We start from the raw sequence: 25,617 nt of genomic DNA, 5'->3' as shown, positions 1-25,617 counted from the left end.
TTTTTATTGTGAGGTAGGGGAAATGCGGAAATTTCCTTGATTCTGTCAGGATCGATGTGAATTCTAGATTTTGACACAATGAATCCTAGAAGCTTTCCTTCACTTAATGTGAAAAAAGATTTTTTCGTGTTAAGCGAAATTCCATAGCTTAAACATCGTTGGAAAATTTGTTTTAAATCCCTGAGATGGTTGTTTCGTTTCTTGGAATAAACAGTAATATCATCCAAATAGATTACCACTGACTTATTAACTAACCATTTGAATGCAATGTCCATGGCTCTTTGAAAAGTGGCACCCGCATTAATCAAACCAAATGGCATCTTTTGATATGCATATGTGCCCCACTTAGTTCTGAATGTCGTTTTTAATTGATCGTCGGGATGTACCAGCACTTGGTTGTATCCTGAGAATCCATCCAAGAATGACATTAATTCTGAGCCCGCAACTGCCTGCAATATTTGTTCCATAGGAGGTAAAGGAAAATTATCCTTTTGGCAGGCCTTGTTAAGGTTTCGAAAGTCAACGCAGATTCTAATATCTCTGTTTTTCTTTCTAACAGGTACCATATTGGAAACCCATTTAGAATGTCTAATGGGAAAGATTATTTTGGCTTTCAATAACTTGTTGAGTTCAGTTTTGATCTGATTTTCTAAATTGGGATGGATCTTTCTCAATTTTTGTTGAACATGTTTTTCATTATTGATCATTGGGATGGTATGTTGGATAATGGAAGTGTCATATGTTTTGAGTTCATTGTAATTCCAGGCAAAGACACTTTTGTATTGTTTCAAGAGACGGATATATGCTAATTTCTCTTCAGGGGCTAGGCCAAGGCCTAGGTTGATATTATGTGGTTTGGCATCAATTCCTAGATTTACTAATTCATAATTCAAAGTTGAATTTTGGAGTTTTGAATTGGTAGATCTTTTGAATCGATATTTCAAATCATAAAGGTCTTCTAATTTGACTACTGATTTAGGTATAGCATTGTTAGTACTATCCTCTAGCAATTGTTGGTCATGCTGGTCTTCGTCAATTATTTGATTGGTGTAGGATCCTTCAGATGTGAGAAAACTCACTATATTAGGATCGTCATTGAAAATCATCCAATTGGTAATGTTATCAGGGATATATGGTCTAAAAATTAACTCAATTGAAAATCGGTCAGGGCTAAAATCTTCTGAAGGAATGAGCTTGGAAGCTACGTTGGCTAAGAGGTATGCGCTAGCATTCTGGAGTCTGGGAATTGAGGAAATATTAAATGCTATAAAATGTTTAGTCAGATCTTGAACTAAATATTGGTAATGCTTTAAATGACCTGATAAACAGTGTATAGTGTTACGTACCTGTCTAATTACAACTTCAGAATCTCCGAAAACTTGTAGGTATTTGATGTCTAATCCGATTGCCTTGTATAACCCTTGGACTAGAGCTTCATGTTATGCGGTATTGTTGGTGCACTCGAATTCGAGTCTGCAAGTTAGCATGATTTTATCTCCTTCTGGGATTACTAACACGCATCCTTCTCCTACTCCTTCGTTAGACTTAGAGCCATCAAAGAATAATTTCCAAAACAGAGATTTATTTAGAGGAATATTTATAAAATTAATGCATTTATATCTATCTGTTTGAGAAAAATTTTCTACTTGAGATAAAACAAAATGTTCTAAGTAAGGTGAAGTATGAGCATTAAAATTTCCTAAGAAAGAGTCTACTGAATAGTTACCTATGATGTTAGAATTGTATGCTACTGGTTCATTTTCTCCCTTAAGTTCCGTTACCATGTATTTCTGATGTCGCTCGCGTTCAGCTTTTATTTGGTTTGGTTTACCATTATAACGCAGCCACATGTGCGACCAGTCAGTTGCAAAGTATCCATGAATTTTTTCTGACCAATCTCTGCTAAGAATCAAGCCATAAAATTCAAGAATATCAGCAACTAAAATGTCTATAACTTGACATACCTTTGGGTTGGATGACAGCCTTATGGTAACCTGATTTAACTCGCCAATTACTTCGACTTGAGATCGATCTAATTGGACTATGCGTACAACAGATTTTTGTGGTTGAACGTTCAATTTTTCACAAATTGATCTTGGTAAAATATTCGATGAAGCTCCAGAATCAACTAAGCAATTATGCACATTTTTATTGAAAATTTCATAAGTAAGGAGAAATGGGGGAGTATGCGATCTTGATCTTCCTCCAATTAATGCGATATCATTTGGATCAACTTTATTCATTGTATTAGTTGGAGGTCTTCCCATATCATGGGAAGCTTGAGAGATTACAGCAGCTGGTAAAGGTGCAACTGGCACAGCATGTAATTCTTTCAAAAGTACCTTCTGCTGGTGTTTTAACTTGCTCAATTCAAATAGAGTAATATTGGCCCTAATCTTTTTCATGTCTTCTACGATGTTATACTCCATTTCATCCAAAACGATTAGTGTTTTAGATGTAGTAGATGTGTCTGTTTGGAATGGGTTGGTTTGAGTCGCTTTAGGTGATGTTTTCTTGGCTGTGACTTTATCCTTAGTCATTGAGCTTGCGCTCTTTGGCTTAGGTGTAGGTTGAGGAGTATCAAGTTGATTTCTGTTACGAGTACTAACTGGGAATTGCCTCTTGATCTTCTTCATTTGGGAGGATGAAATCCCACATACCTTGTAACTCTACAACTTCTTCTTCATCGGTATGTTCTTCGATAGTGTTTTCCTCTTCTTCTTCTTCTGACTCAACATTTGATATAGCGTTAGGGGGTTTGGAATCAATTGAAGGATTTCTTTTAAAAGGCTTGTATGGCTTTTTAGAAGAAGTTTCAGATGTCGACCATTTCGTTAGACATGGTCTTTAAAACTTTTTGTAATCCTTCTACATCGAATGGATCTTTGGGTTGTTTTTTCTTGGGATCTTCTTTGAAAGAGACCTTCTTAGATTTTCGTTCTTCCATCACATTTTTCTTTTCTAGGGCCGTAATAAATTTCTCTACTGCTATCGCTTCTTTCATATTTTCAACTAAGGTTGTCTTGTTAGCCCTATCAACAAAGATTGCTAAGTTTGATGGTAAAGCGGTAATGTACCATTCACTTCGCACTCCTTCACTCGGCTGAGAAGCAGTAGGAATTTTGTTTAAAATTTTATTGAAACGTAAATTGAAATCTTTGATAGGTTCTCTTGACTCGGCCCTAAGATTAGACAAGTCATTGATCAGTGTCGCTGTAGACCTGTCATCACCAAACTTGTTCAGGAATTTTTCTTGGAAGATGTCCCAACTAGTAATAGATCCAGATGGTAACGAGAAATACCATGATCCAGCTATTCCTTGTAGAGTATAAGGAAAACGTTGAACAACAACATCCTCATTAACAACTCCATTGAGATTTATAGATAACAAAAAGTTATTTATATGTTCTTCTGCTAGCATGCCTGCCTTAGGATTAAACTTAGGCAGCCATTTTTCAGGATGGGTTGGTATTTGACTCAAGGGTGCAGGCATTAAGACTGCCCTTGGTTATTCCATTGAGATTGGGACATCGCTAAACTACTAACAGAGGAAAGTGCAAAAGATGATCCTTGTGGTTGAGAAGATGAGGATATTATGACTCCAAGTGATTGAGAAGGAGTTGAGGAAGTTGAAATAGGCTGATGGACAATGATCTGAAGTGGAGGAGTGGATCGTTGACTTCGCAGTGAAGAGATTGAGATGGATGATGATGATGAAAAAGTCTCGCTATCAGATCCTTTAGGAGACTTCCTTGCTCTCTTCCTAATAGGTAGAGGTAGTTCGGTTGGCTGAACACCAAACTTTTCACTCTTTAACCTGGTAAGAGGATGAGCAGGATTATATTGCGAAGTCACTCTGCCTTGAGATTTATCAGACTTTTGAGGATATATTGAAAATCGTTGAAGTTTGTGAATCAAAGATTCAACTTCAGGAGGTTCAGTAGTAGATTGTTCTAAAATTTCAGGGTTTGTAGCAGCGGCTATTGCTCTAGCGACTTCTAACTCTGGATTTAAGGTTTCTGAATGCAATGGAGAAGTCGGGGGAGATGGTGAGGGCGATTTACTCTCATAATGGTATTTAGACTTGGATTTTCTTGCCATTCATAGTTTCAGGCCCTCCTTCTAGCGCCAAATATGTTGAAGCCTTGAAAATCGAGTCTACAACAAGGGGGGTACCCACCCGGTTCGGACCTTGGTTGGCAGCTCCTTTTCCGTTTGGTATAGCGGGTCCGACTGGGGATATGGGACCAGTTTCCCAATATGTGTGTGTGTGAGAAAGATGGATATTTCTGTTTCTAACAGTTTCTAAATGGAATACTTCTACTCTAATTCTAATCTAATAATAAGGAAATTATATTCTAATGAACAGAAATATGTAAATCTATAGTAACTCGGGGTGAGATCTTTCTTCTATGCGATCTAAAATGATTTCAAACAACAACTAGTAATAAATATCATTTAGATGTTATGAGAAAAGAGTTCAATAAATATGAACCACTTCATATAAAAAGTTAGATGAAACAGTTGTGAAAAATATATCGCATAATGAGCTATTGATACACTAAGCATAAATAAATAGCTATCACCATACAAAAGTGCCAAATGATAACTCATGCATTCATACATTAATATATAAATAACTGAACTAAAAATCACTCTAACACAAGGCAGAAATAGTTAAGAGATAGAAATACCATTTATAACTAGTCCTACTCATGAGCTTCAAGTGATAATGATTTATCTCTTCTTGATCAAATATATACTAATAGTACAAAAGTGCAACATTAGTAGCAGATATCAAATGCAAACATCAATAAATCATGTTCCATTCATTCATCAAAACCTCCATAGAGGGTACAAAAGTGCATGTTCAGGGGATAAGTTTTTGATAAATTTCGGGACCCTTCTCTAAATGCATGAGAAGGGTTTAAATACTACTAACTAAATCTAAAAATAAATTATTACAAAAATATAGGATGCAGTTTAAATGACCGTCCTCTTTTCAGGAAAATAAAACAAAATTAAACTAAAATTGAATCTAAAATTAAACTACTTCTGTATTTGGTCCTTGAAATTGCACGCATACAGCATCTGTTTGAGAAGAGTCGGCTGGCCGACTTCCGATTTTAGCTGAGCTAAGAAAATGGAAACGACGAGAGCTGGGGCCATCTTTTGAGCCGAATTGATGATACACTTAATAGTCATCCACTGGCTATGTGGCTTTACCAAGTAAGCCCAGTAATAATCCCAGTTCAACTTGTTTAACCCTTGGATTGCTTGTTCCTTTTCTTGGGCCTTCTGTTTCCAATCTACCTGTAGTTGCTGTGTGTTAGGTAAATATCCTGGAGTGGTCTCTGCGATCAAATTTTCCCTGTGAAAATTTTCATTACGCAATCAATAATACTACTTGCTGCCGTGGCTACTCCTTTTGCTGCTTGCTCTGCCTCTCTGATTTGCTCGTCCCATTTGTTAAAGAGCATTTATTTATGATTTTCATTTATCCTTGGTGCACCTGCTCCTTTTCCATCATCTGTTTCTTGCCAAGCCAAATATTCAGTCACCCGTTTATCAATTAGATCATAGTCACTTTGTCAATATACCACTTGATTAGTGGTTTTATCACTTATTTCACAATAATAGCTCCATTGTGATATCTTTTGGCCCAACGTTTCTTGTTGCTGTAGTAATTGTTCATTCAAGGAAATGGACTCTGTGATAAATTTTGTGAGTTTAGGATTGTCCTTGTGCATCTCCTGTAGATCCTGTAACTGCTTTCCTTTTTCATCCAAACTTTTCTGATAGCCTATCTGCATCTGTTGGAAGTCTTGTTGTAACCTCTCAAGCTATTTCTGTGCTTCATTGTTGGCGTTAGCTTGTTGCAACTGTTGTTGCAATACTTGTATCTAGTCTTCCCTTTCTTTTAGCAATTGTTGTACCTCAGATGCTTTATCAATAGTTGCAGAGGCATATGCTCCTGCAATTTGAGATAGTTTGGTGAGATTTTCAGTAGGATTTCTAGTGGGATCTTGCCACAGGACATCTAATTGTTCTGCGTCTTGAGGGAGCATGTTTTCCAATTTCCTTTTCTTCCTCTGTCTTCTTACTACTACTTTGTGCTGTGGGCTATAAAATACATCAAGGGGAGGAATTTCTTCTATTTTGAGCATAAGGTCAGAGGATAGGGCAATAGGGATATGCTCCATATCTGAGATATTGCTAAATGTTCTTGTGACTACTTCTTTTGTTACCTGTGCATCGCTCACATGTGTTTTTATGGTTTTCCCTTCAAGATTGATCAAGTCATTGAAGGTTTCCCATTCTTTATCTAATTTGGTTGTGAATGATGGCTGCTGAATGACGAGAGGGGGAGGATCTCTTTGCGGAGAGGCAATAACCTGTTGTTGTAGAAGTTCCGTTGACTGGGCAGTATCTTTTACTGACCCTTCGCTCTTACCTTGTTCACTTACGAATCCTTTAGAATGTTCAGATGTTTCTTTTCTAGATTTGGATTTAGATCCATTAGTGCTTGAACTTCCACTTAGACTAATGCTTGGAGTTGGTTCCCTTGTGGGTTTTAGGCGTAATTTCTCCAAAGGAACACTGTCCAACCTTCTTTCCTTGTATATTTTAAACTCTTGAAATTATTCTGCAGAGAATTGCAATTGGGATGCATGAAAAATTTCTTCAAGTGTGCTTTTCTATTGGAATATATCATCAAATAAATCCTTTTCTCCAGAGAACATCTTTATCTTGACTGCAGTGGTGAAATTCTGGGCAACTTCATTTGGGTCAAATGGTCTTTCTGAAAATTTGAATAACTGTAAACACGTCATATTATTTACTTCTGTGAATGCATATCCTACATAAAATAGTGAAAAGGCCCCACAAGCTAAAGGAAACTGTGGCCATATAGCCTTCTTTTTGTCCTTCAAATCTTTAGTTAGACCGCCTTCCCCACAGGTTTGATAGGCAATCTCTCGAGCTAACAGTTTATCAGGGATATACAAAGGTAGGACATGAGGAGAAGCAGAACTTCCAAATACCCTGACATAAGTAAACAATTAATCCCCGAACCATCTTGTGATAGGGAGGATGTCTAACTCTGCTTCAGGAGAGTATCTCGGAGTGTCTTTATCATACAACATCTTGTACAAGGGCAGCATAATTCCATGACAAATCTGGTAAAAGTATGGAGTGAACTTAGAGTCCCATAATTCTTTATGATAGACATGAATAGGTAAGGGGTCTTGAGTTGTCCACTTCCAACCCATTACAGGAAACTTAGAAACATAACATATTGCATCTATTACATACGCCAATAGGTAAAAAGGAGGATAGATTCTCTGAGAGACAGTTCTTTTAGATCGGTAACTTACAATCGCCGTGACTAGGTTTTCAGATAGGAATTTGGCCCAATCTACAATTGTGGCATTTGTGGCGGCATCCAATAATGGTAGCCATTCAGATGAAAATTTGTTGATATTTGGCATCCCAAACAATCTACAGAGCATGGCAACAGCAAAGCAATATGGGGAGGTAAGAGAACCAGTACTGTACATACCGTGTTTATCTTTCTTTAGCAGTTCGTCCCTCCTAGACCAATCTTTGGTGGTTTCTGCCAGGTCCTGATTTTCTTTTGCAAAATTTTCCATAAACTGCTTGTTATAAGTTGCTTGTGGCTCCGGTAAATGATACATGAGCCTTAAATCCTGTGTAGCGAATGAGCCGATAAGTCCCTGACCCTGAGTTTTAAACTGTCTGTTTCTGATTTCTGTATTGTTTAGTATCTACTTTACCATGTCTGTGTATGGGAGAATTTTGGGCCTTGCTGCTATCCGGTGCAAGAATGAGCAGGCTAGCTCTGTAAGGGATGCTTCAGAAGAACCATTTGAGCCCGCGGTAGCAACTACTTCCATTACTCTGGGATTCTCCTCTTCGAGCAGATTATACATGCCTTCCCTCGTAGCAATTCCCGTGTCTCTGTTACATGCTGTGTCTATATACAGGGGCGCCATTTCCTTTTCTTTTGAGCTTGGGGCTTTGCTTTTCTTTCCCATTTTACCTTGCGTATTGCTTTGTATTGGCTTCTGTTCTCTGTTCCTACAATTCACAAGTGAAGCGAAAATGAATGAAAAGGAAGGGTGATAGGAAAGTTTTAAATGCCGCAGACACATCAAGTATACCACCTTACGTGAGATGATTTTTTCGATAAGCACGAACCCATATTCCATTAATAACTGACAACTACCTTATTTATTAGCATTAAAGCATATAACCAGGTGTCAGCTTAAGGAAAATACTTTTCTTGAATAACTTGTCTGAAATATCTGCGATGGAGTGATTTTGCGATTTGCTTTCGCAATATCACACATCGCAATCTCGCGAAATGATAAAATCGCAAAGTTGATTGCTTGTTACATCGCAATATCGCAGTATCACAATATCGCAATATTGCAGTATCACAGATCACAGGAATATTATGTATGCCAATCTTTGTTAACCTGTTTTCTGCGAAATGCGATCTTGCGATCAACGCCATCACATATCGGCAAATTAATGAGTTTTGTTGTAAGTTGTGCTGTATGCAATGCGATATTTCATTATCAGACATCGCATTCTCACAATTTTGGAGTTTGGCTTGTAAGGTGTTTTTTTTTGCGATGCGATATTCCTAAAGAAATATTTGCATCTTACCTTATCATAAAACTTAGATTTTTATGAATTTTCAAGGGGGCTTTCTAAGCTTATGATGGTAATTTTATTCGAAAAAGGAAATTTAAAGACTACTTTGATTTTTTAAATTTTTGCTAAGGGTCCCCACTTACTTAGTATTAGGAATTATACTAAATAAGAAGGGGGGTTGTTGCTAGCCACAACACGGGTCAAGATAGGAATTCTGGTAAGAGGCAGTGGAGACAACATGTTACATGGTCAAGAGATTACATTCATCAGCGTTGGAGGATAAGACTCCACAAGAGGTATGGACTGCTAAGAAGCCCTCTCTTTCACATCTGAGGGTATTTCGATGTGATGCATATGTACATTTTCCAAAGGAGAAACGAACCAAGTTGGATAGCAAATCTGAAAAGTGCATCTTTATTGGGTATAAGGATGGTTTAAAGGGTTATAAGCTTTGGTACCCAGTAATAAGGAAGGTTGTGTACAACCAAGATGTGGTGTTTGGAGAGGTGAAGGATGTTATTAAACATGAAGTCCAACCAAAGGAACCTAAGACGATAGAGTTTGAGCTAAAGGAGGAAGAATTAGACTCTGCAGCAAAGGAGGAATCAAAAGATGAAGAGCCACAAACTCTGGGTGTGAGAAGATCACTTCGAGAAAGAATGCAGCCAGAAAGGTATAATTCATCTGCTTTCTATTCAAAATTTTCTTTATCTATTACTAATGATGATCCAAGAACTGTGAAGGAAGCAGTAGATTCAGAGGATGGAAAACTATGGAAAGAAGCCATGGTTGATGAAATGGCATCTTTACACAAAAATGAGGCTTGGGATCTGGTGGAGTTTCCAGCTGGAAGGAAACCCTTTGGCAGCAAATGGGTGTTCAAGAAGAAGACAAATGCAGAAGGAAAGGTGGAGAATTACAAAGCTCAGTTGGTAGCAAAAGGTTATTCCCAGGTGCTGAGAATTGATTTTGGTGATACTTTTTCTCCTGTTGCCAAGGTAATTTCTATTAGATTACTTTTATCTGTTGTTGTTGATTTTGATTTTGAGGTAGAATAGATGGATGTGAAGACAAAATTTATTCACAGGGATTTGGAAGAGGAGATCTACATGAAGAAACCTAAAGGCTTTGCGGTGAAAGGTAAGAAAGAACTGGTATGCAAGTTAAAGAAGTCCTTGTATGGGTTAAAACAGGCACCAAGGATGTAATATCAAAAATTTGATGCATTTATACAGGGACTTGGCTTCACCAAAAGCAATAGTTTTCGGTCCATGGTATTGGATGCTTTGGCATGTATAAATATGTGTTATAACATTGAAAGGAAAATAATGAAAAATCAAGCTGGTAGTCTCAGTTTTGGGATCCAAGGGAAAATCTCTATGTATATGTGTTTTATGTGTTATGCTCTCGTATTGTTTTTTTCTGTGTTTTAGAATTTGTATGCAGGTAATTTCTGTACGGGGTTAAAACCTACACCTAGAAGATATAGCCAACCAACCAACTTCCAAGTATTTCCATTCCGGGTGATGATGACTGAACACTAAGATACAAGAAAGTGAAATCAAGGACCTTCCAAAGATAGTTTTGGATAATGACAACCCAAGCCTACCATCAAAGGTGACAGAAATAGTTACACTGACCCCCAGACAAAATCCTTTGTCAGCGCAAGTACCCAAGCTTCACAAGGGTACCCTCTAGAAGTACTAATGAACATGATGCAACTTATGCCTTAGGTGCCACAGGATTCCCCTCCGCAAAAACCTATGTGGTCCCTAGGAATAGAAACTATGGACACCATTTTGTATCAAAAGCCGAGTGGAACAATATTGGGGCGGGATCCAACAAGTAGGAGAGGGGGTATCTCTATTTCGTTGTCTTCACTTTCCCTCGTGCTTGACTCCCAGTAGAAAGGAGATTTCCCGATCTTTCTAATGACATTGGATTTCACTCATTATTCAACATCTATGTTTAATAGTTTGAGTGGCCTTGGAGAGTTAATGCTACAATCACCTATTCCAAGGCCATAAAGAGGTAGACTTGTTGATGTAATTAATGAAAAATCAAAAAATGTTCTAGTTCTTTTCAATTAAGTGATTGATTTTAAAAGGATGTTCTTTAGGTCACGGGTAAAATGAGAGTGCAACTTGTGGTATTTTGATGAAAAATAAATCAGTAGAAAGTTAGCTATAAGAAAATGCAACTATTTTTATTTGATGAAAAGAGATTTCTATAAGGTTCTAAGAATAAACTTGTAAAAGAAAAATTTTCTCTTTTTCAGAAAACACGCTCCACACACTCAAAATCTAACAAAAAGACTAAGATGTCTACAGTGCAAACTAACTTAATGCAAAATATAATAATGGTGCAATATTCTATGGATGCTCATACATTAAGGAAATGTGTTCCTTCACAAGATCAATAGGCTAACTTGAGTACAAGGAGGGCACAAATTCAATAACAAAATTCCCTCGAAACCAAGAAAAACCAATCGAAAAAAGTTCACAAATGCTAAAAAATAATGAAGAAACCAAAAACAAAAAAACCGAAAAGAAAAAGAAAGGCAAGAATGATGTTTTTGTATTTTTCTTTTTTGAATAGCACAAAGACTACTAAAATTCCAGGACCAAAAACAAGCATAAAGAGTCTTAAAATTTGCAAGTTATGCATATCATTAATATAATAATGCTTGGAACAACAAAGGACTACAAACTTACATAGATTGATATGAAAAACAATATAAAGTATTTCAACAAACCAAAAGAACTTCAAGAAAGACTTTCAAGATCGCCAAAGAGGCATTCAAAACCCATGAAAAAACAAAATAGGTCAACCAAACAAGGAAAGCAAAGCAAAGCAATCTGAAAGTTGAGTTATGAAAAAAACTGCAACCAATTTCTTGTTCCACAAAGTCAGAATAACCAAGAAATTCTACAAGAAGCCTTGAACCCAAAGCCCAAACTAAAAATTTAGTCAAAAATAAAACCCTAGGTTGACTAGTTTTTTCAACAAGAAGATTAGAAATTGAAAATTTTCATGAAAGAAAAGCTTTAGTGATAGTGAATAACCAGAAAAAAACAAAAACCACTAGGCAACAATCTTAACTAGGTTCAAGAATTTGAAAAATTGATTCAAAATAAGGTATATGCTACTATGAAAAGAGAAAGAAGCGTGTATACATGAGTTAAACAAAGGAAATTGGCATATACTCGAGTTTCTTTGAAGAGACTAGTATGTATACGCTACTGTATCCAATGAAAGTGTGTATATAAAGCTCAATAAAGAAAAAAATCTATGTGTGATCTAAAAGATCATAATTGATGCCCATGAAGAAAACATGTCACAGACACTTTAAAAGCAAGAAATCAATCAAGCATGCCCTGATCAAGAAGAAACAACCTAATCTAGGAAAAACAAGAATTCTTTCCTAAGCAGAGTCGCCAATTCTGTTTTGGGTAGAATCACCCTAGGGTCTTGGGTTGGGAACCCCAACAAAGCAAAGGGCATATACCATAAAGGAGCACACAAACAAGAAGTCATAATACTTAAATAGTTAAACTTGGTACAAAAGGTCTTACTTTTAGGTCCTATGATTGAGGTCATTCCCATAGGGTTCAAACACTCTGCTTCTTCCTTGTGCTTTAAGACCTACAATTCATTCAAGGAAAAACATATAAAACAAAAATAAATGAAAGCATGTTAATGATATCAAGGTTAAATCATATAAGCATGTAAGAAAATAAGCATTAACTTGTGATTTTATAAGTGAATCATGACATAAATTAATGTATAAATACCATAATCATCAAGAACAAGACAACACCCATTTATTAATGTAAGCTAAAGAAAATATAGAAGAACTACAACCTGAGTCATCCGCTAGATCCAAGAGAAACCGTCCTCCAGATCCATCGTGCCTAGGCCTCAAAATCCCGCCTCCATAAGTATACACAAGGATGTCATGAAGGGATGATGAACATCTCAAGAAGGAAACATGGGTTTCCTATGACTGGGAGTGCAGAAGGCACAGGGATATCTTCAGACTTGATCAGGGATGTAATCGACTATAATATCAATATTTATTACTTCCTCCTCCCTTAGGCCTTCTCATGGAGATGTATTTTTACTTCTCCAAATTAGTTTTTTTAGTTGGGAAATAGTTGGGCCATGGGCTATAGTAGGTGGGTATCCAGTCAAACCCATAAGCCCCGCTCAAATTAAGGGAGATTAAATAATTTTTAATGTTTTAACATATATACATGGATTGGGTATAGGCTGACCTGTGTGTACACGCACTTTAGATAGGGCATAATCACGTATGGGATTTAAAACATTTTTTTATAGAAAATGGAACAAGTCTGGTAGGGAAGGGTTTCCCTAGGCCATATCATAGAACATCAAATATACCAAGGGTGGTAAATGGTGCTATAACAATATGGAAGGCTATAAATATATAGAGGAGTGGGGTAAGTTGGGAGTTCTTATCCAACTGCCAATCTAAGGCTTTAGATCCACCTTTTATGGAGGATGGGATCAAAGGATAAGGGATGGAAACTCAAAAGTATTATATGGTAGGTTCTGAATGTTTTATTGGAGGTAAATGGTTATAACAAATTATGGAAGATTTTGGAAGAGGAGGCTTCCATAATTTCTCTATTTTTCCTAAATTTCTAGAACCATTGCAAGTGCAAAGCAGAGAAACATGTAGGTGATCAAAGTAGGCCAAAGTTGAGAAACATGTAGGCAAACGCTGTCTAACAAGAGGCCAGGGTGCATTGGTCCTAAAACTAGCTCAGATGATGTAGTTTTAGGTAGAAACTCTAGGGAATGAAAGATACATGCTTAGGGCTTTGTGAAATGATGACGACAAGGGGTAATGGGTTCTTGATTGATCCCATTAGGAGGCCTATTGATCGGATGTGAAAAAATAACCTATAAGACAACTGCAGATCACTTTGAATCTGAAAAGGTGCATATTCACTGTCCCATTCGAAACACTTCTGGGTCATATTGTTTTCAAAGAGGGAGTATGTGTTTATCCCGCTAAGGTCACGATGATCCTGAACATGACCCTGCTAATAAGTGTTTGATGGCTAAGGTCTACCCTTGGTCACACATGATACTACAAGAGATTATTCTGAAACTATGCCTTGATCACCACTCCCTTAGAAAAGTTGTTGAGTAATCTTGAAAAGTTTGAGTGGATAGAAGATTGTGAAGTCACTTTCAACATGCTAAAAGAAAAAATAGCGAGTGTACCAATTCTGGTTTATGCCAATTGGAAAAATAAATTCCATGTTCACATTGATGCATCGGGTATTGCTTTGGGGGCCATCCTAGCTAATCTAGGGGAAGGAAATCTTCATCACCTCATCTATTTTTCTAGCAAGAAATTATTCACAACAAAAAATAATTATAATGAACTGAACGGGAAGCTCTTGTGATGGTATATTCATTACAAAAGTTATGACACTATCTTCTTGAGGGCCCTTTAAAAATTTTCACTGATCATTTTTCCTTGAAGTATTTAGTGAACAAGACTATACTTGAAGGAAGGATCTTTAGATAACTTCTACTATTTCAGGAATTCAGATTTTAAGTGATTGTTAAACCTAAAATACTGAATGTGGGCCAGGATAATCTTTTCTAGCTAGAGTCAGGCGAAGTTGGAGGCCCATTAGATGATTAGTTGACAGATGCTAATTTATTCCAAGTTGAAGCCATACTAGACCATTTGGAGGACATTGCAACATTTCTTGCCACTGGTAGGTGCCCGAGCGAATACACAATTATATAATGAGGACACATGGTGGTTCGCACTGTACATTACTAGTTGAATACGAGACAATTGTACAAGTTGGGCATTGACCAACGGATATGTTCCTTGGACCATGAGAGATCACACAATTATGGGAATGTCATTCAGGAGTTGCGGGTGGCCATATCAGAGGTAAGACCATTGCGAGGAAGGTATTGTAGGCATGACTTTGGTGGCCAACACATTTTAGAGATGTGAAGGAATATGCGAAGAACTATGATGTTTTTCAGAGGATGGGGAAGTCGTACCACCTGGATGAAGTTCATTTTCAACCAGTATAATCCCTCCAAGCCTTTTAGAAATGGGTGGTCAGCATTGTAGGACCTATCAACCCACCAACAAGATACTCACATGACAAATACATCATTACTTCAACTGACTACCTCACTAGATGGGCTGAAGCTACAATAGTTTGAGACTTTATCACAGATACTGTCACAAAATTTATTTTGGAGAACTTCATATCTTGATTTGGGTGCCCCCGAAGCCTCACTAGTGATTAGGGAACCTAATTCATCAGTGAGACAGTAGTTTCATTGCTTCAAAACTTCATGATACAACAACACAAAAGTAGTCAATATCACCCTCAAGCGAATGGTACAGTGGAAGCCCTCAACAAAATCCTTAAGAGGGGACTCACAAAATCCTTCTCAGGCAATAGAGACAATTGGGATGAATGGGTGCCAACAACACTATGTTATTATCATACAACCGCCAAGCACTTGCACAAGTATACACCATTTCAACTTGTGTATGGCTGGGAAGTCATGGTACCTGCCGAGTTTATCATCCTCAACCTATTTATTGCATAGGCTACTTAGATGGAAGAAGATGAATCGATTCCAAAGAAATTAGAGGAACTCTAGGAGATGGATGAAGCTAGATATTTTGCAAACTTCCACCAAACTATTGAAAAGTAGAGGCAAAATGTGTGGTACAATAGACACATCAAACGAAATTCTGTTACAGTTGGAGGAGATGTTATGATTTATGACAACAAGTTCTTAAAGCATCATGGGAAGCTCCAAATGCATTGGGTGGGACCATTCATAGTCAAGAAAGTGAAAGAATCAAGAGATATCAAGCTCACAAAGATGGATGCAATCCTCCTACCTGGTTGAGTGAATGTTGCACGCCTAAAACCTTTCAACAACTTAAAAAATTCTAAACCACACTGAAGGTTGATCTCTGAAAGGGAATCGTAGGTAGGTAGGTAGAGCCAGTCAATTTCCTCCTTATTTCCTTTTCCTTAGTAGTCAATTGTGTCAGGTAATGTAGTTGGTAAATTGCTCCAATCACGTCAATCAAAGAATCAAGTTCCATCAGTCTTTTAGCCGTGGAAAAAGTTAACCCCACCATAACTTCTTGTGGTCGGGGGAGTGGCACTTGTCAGCCATAATATATGTAATAATTATGCAATAATTCCCCATGTAAGCTCGAGTTTGGGATAAATATTTCTGTAATATTCCTAACATGCTCTATTCATAAAATCCTAGGCATCTTCCATCTTCACACCATAATTACCCATCATTTCCACTCTCCTTTTTCAGTTTAGCATCATTTAAGTCATGTCTGGCTCAACCATCTTTATAACTTCCACCATTGGGGAAATTTAACGTCTTAATTAGATAACCAATATAATAAAAAATGTTGTGTCGGGATTTTCTATTTAATCTGCATGGCAGTGATAAGTTTCCTAGAAGGAAAAGTCAAGGTGGTAGAGTTTCCTTTCCCAGTCTCGACTATGTATCTAATTTCAATCATTCCCAACCTAAGTTCAAGCCCCATGTGTTATTTTTTTATTACCATTCCTCTATAACAATGACAAAGGCTATCATATTTTTTTTAGATGTTGAACCAAATGCATGGATTACAATGGGAGAGCCTTTGTATGGAAAGTATGGAAAATCTCAACTCATCGAGAATGACCTCTCATATTCATTCTAGTTTCCAGAACTAAAGAGGTAGGTCTATACAAAACTAGTTTCCAAAGCTGTCAAGAGCCAATCCATTAAAGTTACAAAATATTTTAGGGGAATACAAAGGTTTACATTGCTAAATTTGAGGAACCTTCCTGCATTCAGGACGATCGGAGTAGAAATGCAATGCACAAAGTTCCTTGTTAGAAGAATGCATAACGGGTCATTATGACTAGATAAGGAATACCTCATCCATGCGGTGGATATTCAAAGACTCACAAGACTTATTTCTAGCGCCGCTATCTCAACTACGTTTCAAAATGATTCCAAGTGGGGGAAGAAAACATGTGACAATAGTTATTATAACTGGTATGAAACAAGGTGAGGAGGCAAGGGTTCTCTCATCGAGCCAATTAATAATCCCAACACCAAATTCAGTTTCTACATAATCATTGGGAAGATGATACGACACTTTTCAAGGGGTGAATGCATGCTAGACACCATTTTGGTTGTGGAAGCTTGTGTACAAGGAACACGACTATGTTGGTGCAATTTCTTGCTGCAAGAACTCTTTGACACCTGTGAGGATGTGTATAAGAAAGCCACTGATTTTATTTATGGATACCTTGTTGTTACACTAGCCATGTGGAAGTGGCACCCAACAAAGGGTTAGGAAATGGCGGTGATTACCGAAGGACAACCCTTGGCCTTGAACTACTTTCCATGGAAGACATTTGGGGATCCTAATAGAAAGAAAGTTAATGAAACCTCCTTTTTTGGATGTTATAAGAAGATGTTGGAAGTCACCATGGCTAGCCCATGAATCCTAACATTGCTTCTTAACGACTATGAAAAGGATGTCTGGTTCGACATCATCCATGGAAAACACCTAGTTACAACTGAGATGTGTTAATCCTGACACGTTTTAGATGCACGACCAAAATTTTATGCTCACAGAAGATGTTGTCCATTTGGAACTCTCGTCCTAGCTAAGAGTTGTTGGGGAAATTTTGGAGGGACACTACTATTATATGTTTGAGGGAATGGTACCTCATCCATTACTAAGAGAAACTCCAATGACGTCATGGAAGCGGATGACTGAGGAGACATTGAATCCGGTCATTAAGTGGCTTGAGACGTAGATGCAGTCCCTACATGAGAACAAGGAAAACGTTGGCATCTTAGTAAGTCCTTTCCTTACTTTTCCTGAATTATATAATTCAATATTGCCTCGTTCTTTGGATGGTAGCCCTATAATTGTTTTTCTACTTACAGTGGGACCCCATTCCAAATATGAACCAACAATTCCAAAGCATTAACCTCCAATGGGGCCTAGAAATAAGTCCAAGACCCCTTCCACCCAAGTCATTGGCCTCACTGATGAAGAAACACATTCCCATGCCAACGTGCCTATCACCAAATAAATTCCATCATCCACATTCACCACATCACCACAATTGTGAAATCCACCTCCATGCACAACCTCCACATCCATCACCATTTCAAATATTATGCCATTTGGAACTATGCTTGGTACAAAAAAAAAATGGAGGTTAACTCCATTACGCCTTCAGTCACTAGACACATGAACGGGACGCTCACAACCCAAATTGCTGGCACAAAGACCATTTAAACATATATGTTATATTTGTTATTTTATTAGGTCCACTCCCAATAATAGGGCATTTTACTCGCCCTCCCTTTTTGGGTCCCACCACATTCTTTGCATTTTCCATCTACACTGATCCCATCCCCTCATCAATATTGAAACCCCAACCCCAACACATTCACATTGACTCATAGAAAAATGAACCCTCCCAAAGAGAGACATCTCCCCAAGGGAATTCTAACAAATTTGTTGTGAGTGGAAAAACGTTTCAAATCCAATTCTGAGGACCATCCACAATGTCCCTAGAGGATCTCAAGGGATGGTCCTCAACCCAATTGTTTAACTTCATTCAGTAGGATGCATTTCAAGCAAAGGCGTTGCACACTGTTTTGGCTAATGAGCATGAATACTAGCAGTAGCAGATCCTCGCCCTGGTAGCCAAATGGGACCAAATTCTCTAGGAAAAACATGACCTCTAGGGTTAGCTTGATCAGATCACTAGGAAATTCCATGATATTTGGCCTTCGGTCCCTGAGATAATTAGAGAAGCCCCAAAAGACTTCTCGGCTTGCACTATTTTGGAATGTTGTGACCATTTTAAAGCCTCTTTAATTCAACTAGTATCGAGTAATCAAGAGCTCAATAAAACTATTGCAGCCACTCAAAGGGCACTTCTAGATCCAACCACCCAGTATGTTGGTGAAATTGAGCAGAATATCATAGAAGAAGTATGCCTCGAATACTCTATTGTCAAGGTTGTAGAAGAATCTCAAGGCCTTTTTGGCCAAGTTAACGACAGTTCTAGAGTTTTGGCAAAGAGGAATCTACCAGTTTACCCTTTTCATAGTTGTAAGAATCATTTATTCAACCAAGCCATGGGTATCCAAGACAAGGATCAACGAAAGGAAATTATGGCATAGGTGGAAGTCCTTGAGACTCAAATATAGCAAATTGAAGATGAATCAACCAAGGCTAAGAAGACACTCTGAGACCTTAAACCACTAGCATAGGCTCACTTGGTGATGTTGCAGTAGATCAACAAGGAAATAGATATGTAGTGGAACACTCTCCTGATGACACGCCCTGTGAATCTTACTGTCGAGCTCACAACTCAGTTGCTTGAGCAAGTGAGAACTCTCACAATCCAATGGAAAAAAATTCTCTGTGAATTCACATAGTTCATAAATGCAGCCATGGAGTCCATTTAGGAGTTGGATCCTTCATTGGAAGGAACTAGCCAAAGAGAAGCAACACAGGAAGGAACAACACAGCAACAAGAAGCACAAACAACAACCATAACACCACTAACATCAACAAAGGATTGACTTGGGGACGAGTCAAGGAACCGTGGTCGGGGCCTGATGATTCCTTTGTTTGAAAATCACATTTTAACTAGTTGACCACATTTTTCTAGGAACTAACAATTGGGAAGTTGTGGAGGATATAACTATAGTAGAGGAAGGAACCCAAAAAAGACTAGTAGTTGCAGAAGGATGGCTAGAGGAATTCGGAATCAAGCAAGAAATGACCGAGAAACAGAGACAACCGAGTGAAGAACAGAGATGATAGTTAAGGAAGCAAGAAACAATCGAGAAATAAAGTAAACCAAAAGGGAAAGAGGTAGAGCATCCAAGGGAGAAGTGGTAGTTCAAGTGAGAGGGAGACTTAATAAGGGCAAGGAGAAATTTGAGGAGGAGGTTAGATGGTGGGAAACATGAATGCTATTACAGAGCCATTTGAGCTTGCTATGTATCTCTTTGCCTTGATTATATATTGTTGTGTTATGTTAATGATTGTTCTATCTAGGGGCCTTGAGCTTGATGTAATGTTATATTGTTGTATGTTAATGGAATGAATGGTTACAGGGACATTTGAGAAACCTGTGTATGATTCTTTGTGGTTTTCTAAAACAATTTAATATGCTTTCACTTGTATGATATTTCTCCTTTCTATACACTGAATGGACCCAAACTATTATATTTTTGAGTTATTGTCATTGTTATTTCCTTGAGGTTTAACCTAACATCTGATTCCAACCCCTCAACTAACTAAGATCACAACATGCCTTGGGTGAGAAGCCTTATTCGTCTTGGATAAGATAAAATTTCCAACATGGTGCTAGACTACAATGGAGCCTTTGTTGGCCCCTATTCCTAGACCCTAGGTCTCAACCCATCTGTTATTTTTCTACCAACAAATCCACAAAGATGTGACAATTATAATAACCATTACAACACATCCTCAATATGATAAGTACTAAAATAACTAAAATATCTCAACTAATTTAGTAGATATGAAAACAAACATGAATTACAAACATCCAAAACATAGTCTTACAAATATTCATAATCCATGGAGGAAGAATGTGATCGCCACGAGTCGCTGATATTAAGTAAAATTCACAAGGCACATGTATACAATGAGCACCACTAGCCCCAATATTGGAGCATTGGAGCCACTCCTTGCTCCCCAAAAGAACTAGCTTGTCTCCCTAATTCCTTGCAAGAGGAGCCAAGGTGAAAAATTACTTTTCTCATACAATGAGGGTGTATATATAACCAATGGGGTGATGCTTCACCTCCTTTTTGCTTCTTTGACTACCCTCATGATTGTTTGACTTCCTATGACTTTTCAAATTTACATGACTCTTCATTTTCTGTACATGTCCTTTGGACTTCCACTTTACAATACATTTTGAATAGATAATTACATAATCCACCATAATGATGTGGCACATGATGACTCATGACAAGACATGACATGACACTTTTGACATGGATTTCATGATGACATGGCAATGTCAAGCCATTCTTTTGTTGGGTGTGTGTTATATTCTTTCCACGACTAGCCCCACGCGTGAATCCGGGGAGTTAGAGGGGGCTGACCAATCCCCCCTTTGTTACGTCGGGTGCAGTGGTAGCCCCTCTTTATGGGGTCTGGGGCAAAACCTAGGGATTTTTTTTTTTTTTTTTTTTTTTTTTTTTTTTTTTTTTTTTTCTGGACCCTATATTAGGTGGGAATACCTACCTATGGTTTTTTGTATGGGTCTTACACATGGATTTGGGCATGATGGTTTTCTGTCCATGGTATCTTGTAGATATGGTCAAGGGAACTATGGTTATGTTCTAATTCCAGGATTAATGGATTGGGGTGTACGGATGCTTCGACATGTATATATATGTATTGTAGCATTGAAAGGTGTTAGTGTCAGTCTTTCCAGCCTTCCTCCAGTGATCAAATATGCTCTTACAAAGTGGTCTCAGAGTTTCCAGGTCAAATTTTGTCATTTCAAAGAGTTTTCACGCAAAATTTGGTCACTAGCCATTAGGTCTAGGGTTTTCTTTCAATCTTTTCAAAATTGCCCAAATGACAATCTATGTCACTATTCAGCTGAGTCTATCATCATTCATAGGGTTTTCATTATCATTTCAGTGTCTAATGAGTCATTTTTCACCTTGTTCATGCTTCAGTTGCGCCTTGCTAAGTTCATTTCCCTTTCCTAGGGTTTTGAAAGCTAATTTCTCTTGGATGGTCAAATCACTAGCAAAAATTGTATCCAGATGTTCATACACCTTCCCCTATCCTTAAAGTACCTTATCAAATGCTTCCCATCACTGAGATCCCCCAAATTCCTCATTTTCGCACAAACCCTAGTTTCTTGCTACAACCTGGCAATTTTCTAGGTTGGACCTCTGTTTTGCCCTTTTGGACCCCTTCCCCTCGCTCGATCTCTGAGATTCCACTTTCCCCTGATTCCTAACATCCCTCCCTACTTCCAAAAATTTCCCCAATAATTTAGAATCCCCTTATCCCCTTCATTTCGCTTCATTTCGACAAAATCCCTTGTTCCACACATCGGGATAGGTTTCACTCAAAAGATGTTTCTAAGCAATAAAAAATGAATTTGGGAAAACTGAGATAGGTTTTTGTCCACAACATTCCAAAGAAGAAACACCTCCTTCACTTTTTACACAGGTGTCATGGTTTTAGATAAATGTCAAAAATATCGTTGCCTCAGGAGAATCGAGTGCACCTCTGAAGGGACCTTGGAAAAATCAAGTTTTCTCCTAGCTTGGTTGGCCAAATGATTTTTTTTGATGATTCACATGATAACTAGACACAAATAGCTTTCCAATGAGCTATCATGAGCTCAATTTGGAGTTGAGGAAGGCATTCAAACGTTGACTGCAACAACACTCTTCCTTGAGGCAGCCTCATTTGGCACATTTTGACCAGTCTTGGGAATTTGATTTTGGACAGGGCAAATGAACTCCAAATTGAACAATTCCAGTTGTGTTGGAAATTATACTCAAATACCTTTCCAACAAGCTATCCTTCGCCCAATTTGGACATCGGGAAGGCCTCCAAAAGTCTCTTGCAAAAGTGCGCTATGCATTGGGCAAGGCGCGCTACGTGTTGGGTTTTTCGCCCAGTCACCTGCCTGCAAGCTCTCAAAATCCTCTCTTAGCTCAATACAATACAAGTAAGCTTCTTTCCATGGCTAGTTTCAGTTTTCCAAGATGAATATGAAAGAAATGTGATAAAGATGCCATGCAAATTAAAAGTAAAAACCCTAAATTGCTGTGAGAAATTTAAAGTCCAAGTTTCTGCTAGGGTTTCAAATAGTGAATGCTGCCCAAGGTTTGCCATTTTAATCCTTCTTTTTTTACCCATATTCACCAGCATTCTCCTAAATATGTCCCATAAAATCCTATAATATCACTCTACAAAAATCCCAAACCCTACTTTATCTCAAAACCCTACAATATCATAATTTCATATGTTTTTCCCCTCCCTAAACTCCTTGTTTATTTTTATTGTCCCTTAATTCCCTCATGTTCCCTTTTCCTAACAATTCCCTTGTATTTATGTCCCCTTGGTAACAGCATTTGAAAAAAGTCAAAAAGCAGTTAATTGTGTGCATAGTCAGCATATACAGTTCAGCTATCTTGCCTTCAAAAATATATCAGAAACCGAAACAGATTATGAGCAGGATTTTGATAGTGATTCTACACCGGAGGTAAGTGTGCCAAGGAGGTATCACAAAGGTGACGGAGGTCCAGTTTCATCATGAATTGGCTCGTCTCTTTGTCTTGCATTTACATGGAGACCAAGTTACCTTAGCTGGAGTCAATGTTACTCTTACACCGGAAGCAGTTTCATTAGCAACAGGTCATTAAGGATCGAGAAGCTAATCTTGAGAGGGTCAACATCCATTTAGAGAAGTTGTTGGCGAAGGCCAATCACTTGAAACATCATTATTAGGCTCGCATGCATGTGTGCAAAGAAAGAATGAAGGTACTCAAAGGACGATTGGCCAAGGCACTAAAATGGAGGAAAAGGCTCGATCCACTTCATATTTTGGCTGAAGCCTCCTTGAAGGAGCATGGTGCTCAATGATGCACTTCCAGCTCAAATTTCAGGAAATTTTGAGCAATTTTGGTCAATTTTGACTTTTTTGTGCCACACACAGGTTTTTGCTCTCAACGCGTAGCGCGCCGCGCGCTACCCTGAAGATGGGCAAGTCCATTCCTCAAAAACTCAGTATTTTTGGATTTTTCATGACAAATTACACTTGCTCAACAATTACCAAGACATTTCATCAGGTTTTGAGCCCTCAGAAGGTCAAAAAATATGCAAAAAATGACTTTCTGCCACTTTTTGGACACACAGGAAGCAGTCTTGGGAGATTGCAATTTTGGAGGGGCAAATGGACACCACATTGAGAAATTCAACTTGGGTTGGAAAGTAGACATCCAGACCTTTCCAACAAGCCTACGTTTTCCTTATTTGGATGCCGGGAAGTGCCTCAAAATCTGGCTCAAAGGCGCGCTACGCGTTGAGAATTAGGGTGCTACGCATCAGGGAAATTTGCCAGATTTTCACCTACAGCTTAGCAAAACGCAGATTTGACTAGTTTTGACTTTTTGGAGTGATTTTTCATCCTCCTTGATGTAATTGATGTAATTTTATGATGTCATGGCACTTATTTATCTCTTCTAGAAGATTCATTCATAAAATAGCAAACATTTAATGAATGAATTGGTTTCCTAGCTTATATAGGCAAGTTGTTTTGACTGCCTAGATTATAGTGCTTTGTTTAGAATTGGTTGAAACAGCTCCTAGGATGATGAGCTCGACCCCTAGAGGCAAGGAAAGGTGTTAGCTGGTTTATATTATGTATTTTCTCAATCATTTTCAGAGGTTGGAGAGGTTGGACTCTCGGGGGATAAGCTTAGACTGTTTTATACTTTGTATCTCTGCAATTTTGGCAAAGGAAAGACCAGGGTTTTGCAGCACTATTTGGGATTCCTGTGGTGTTTTGTGTTGATGGTGTGCTTCTCTCATGTACTTGTAAGTGTGTTATGTGTATCAATTTCCTACTTCTCTTTTCTGCACATTAAGTAAATGAAGTGTTAAGGTAGAATTCATAATTTATATGCTCCGCCTTTAAGTTTGCTTAATATCTATGTTTTCCTCTGTCTAAAGGGAATTCTCGATGGTTTCTTGCTCTCTTTATCTCCTCACTGGTCATTCCTATCCATTCACTTAAAACAAAGCCATCAAGAAAATCTCCTACCTTGCCCCAAAAAGACCTCTGCAAAAGCCGTGTCTCATCCCCGCACCCAAAATTGCTCTCCTCCTATTTTCCACCAAAACCCTAAAAATTTGAAATCAAACCTTCTCAATCCGTTTACTAGCCTAAAATCAGTGTTCTTTATTGGTCATCTCCGCCCTTTGAAGACCTTTTGCCGAGATAGACCCGGAGAGAGCCCTCCCCTGCCCCATAGGGCTAGCTACGAGGCTAAGTGGTTGATGTTGCCTTGGATTTTGTCTTTTTCAGCCTGAGGCCAAATTCAAGCACTAACAAAATGAATATAATGTAAAATCAATATGGTAGTCCCAGTTTTGGGATCTAGGGGAAAATCTTTGTGTAAATTGGTTTTATGTTTTATGCTCTCACCATTGTTTATTTTCTGTGTTTAAGAATTCATTTGTAGGTAATTTTTGTACAGGGTTAAAACCTACATTTGGTATCAGAGATGTTTAAGCTTCAAGGGGACACCTTTGCTACTGAGGGGTATTTCTCAGGCCTATGGTAGACCCTGTTCAGTGGGAGATCTGCGGGATCGATTCTTGTAGTGAAAGAAGATGGAGAGCAGTGGAAAGATAGAGATTGATAAATTTAGTGGTAAGAGTTTTGATTTTTGGAAACTCAAAATGGAGGATCTGCTGGTAGATAAAGATCAATGGATCATGGTAGATTCGGGTACTAAACCAACGACAATGTCAGATGAATACTGGACAAATTTGGATCAGAAAGCAAAGAGAACAATACAGTTGTGTATCTCAGATTCAATATTATTGAATGTATCAGGGGAAGCTACGATGAAGGCTTTGTTGGACAAGTTAGGGAATTTGTACTAATCTAAGTCTCTCGTGAATAAACTGTTCCTATGGAAAAGGCTGTATAACCTAAGGATGAAGCATGGAGACTCAGTGACAAAGAATTTGAATGCCTTTAATACAGTGGTAAGTTAGTTGTTGTCTGTTGATATTAAAATTTTAGATGAAGATAAGTGCATCGGTTT

This window comes from Pinus tabuliformis, chromosome 3_1 (assembly GCF_031772625.1).
Source record: "Pinus tabuliformis cultivar Carrire ecotype Pingquan chromosome 3_1, CPIR1, whole genome shotgun sequence".
Lineage (NCBI taxonomy): Eukaryota > Viridiplantae > Streptophyta > Pinopsida > Pinales > Pinaceae > Pinus > Pinus tabuliformis.
The sequence above is the reverse complement of the archived record's forward strand: the minus strand, read 5'-3'. Positions refer to the sequence as shown.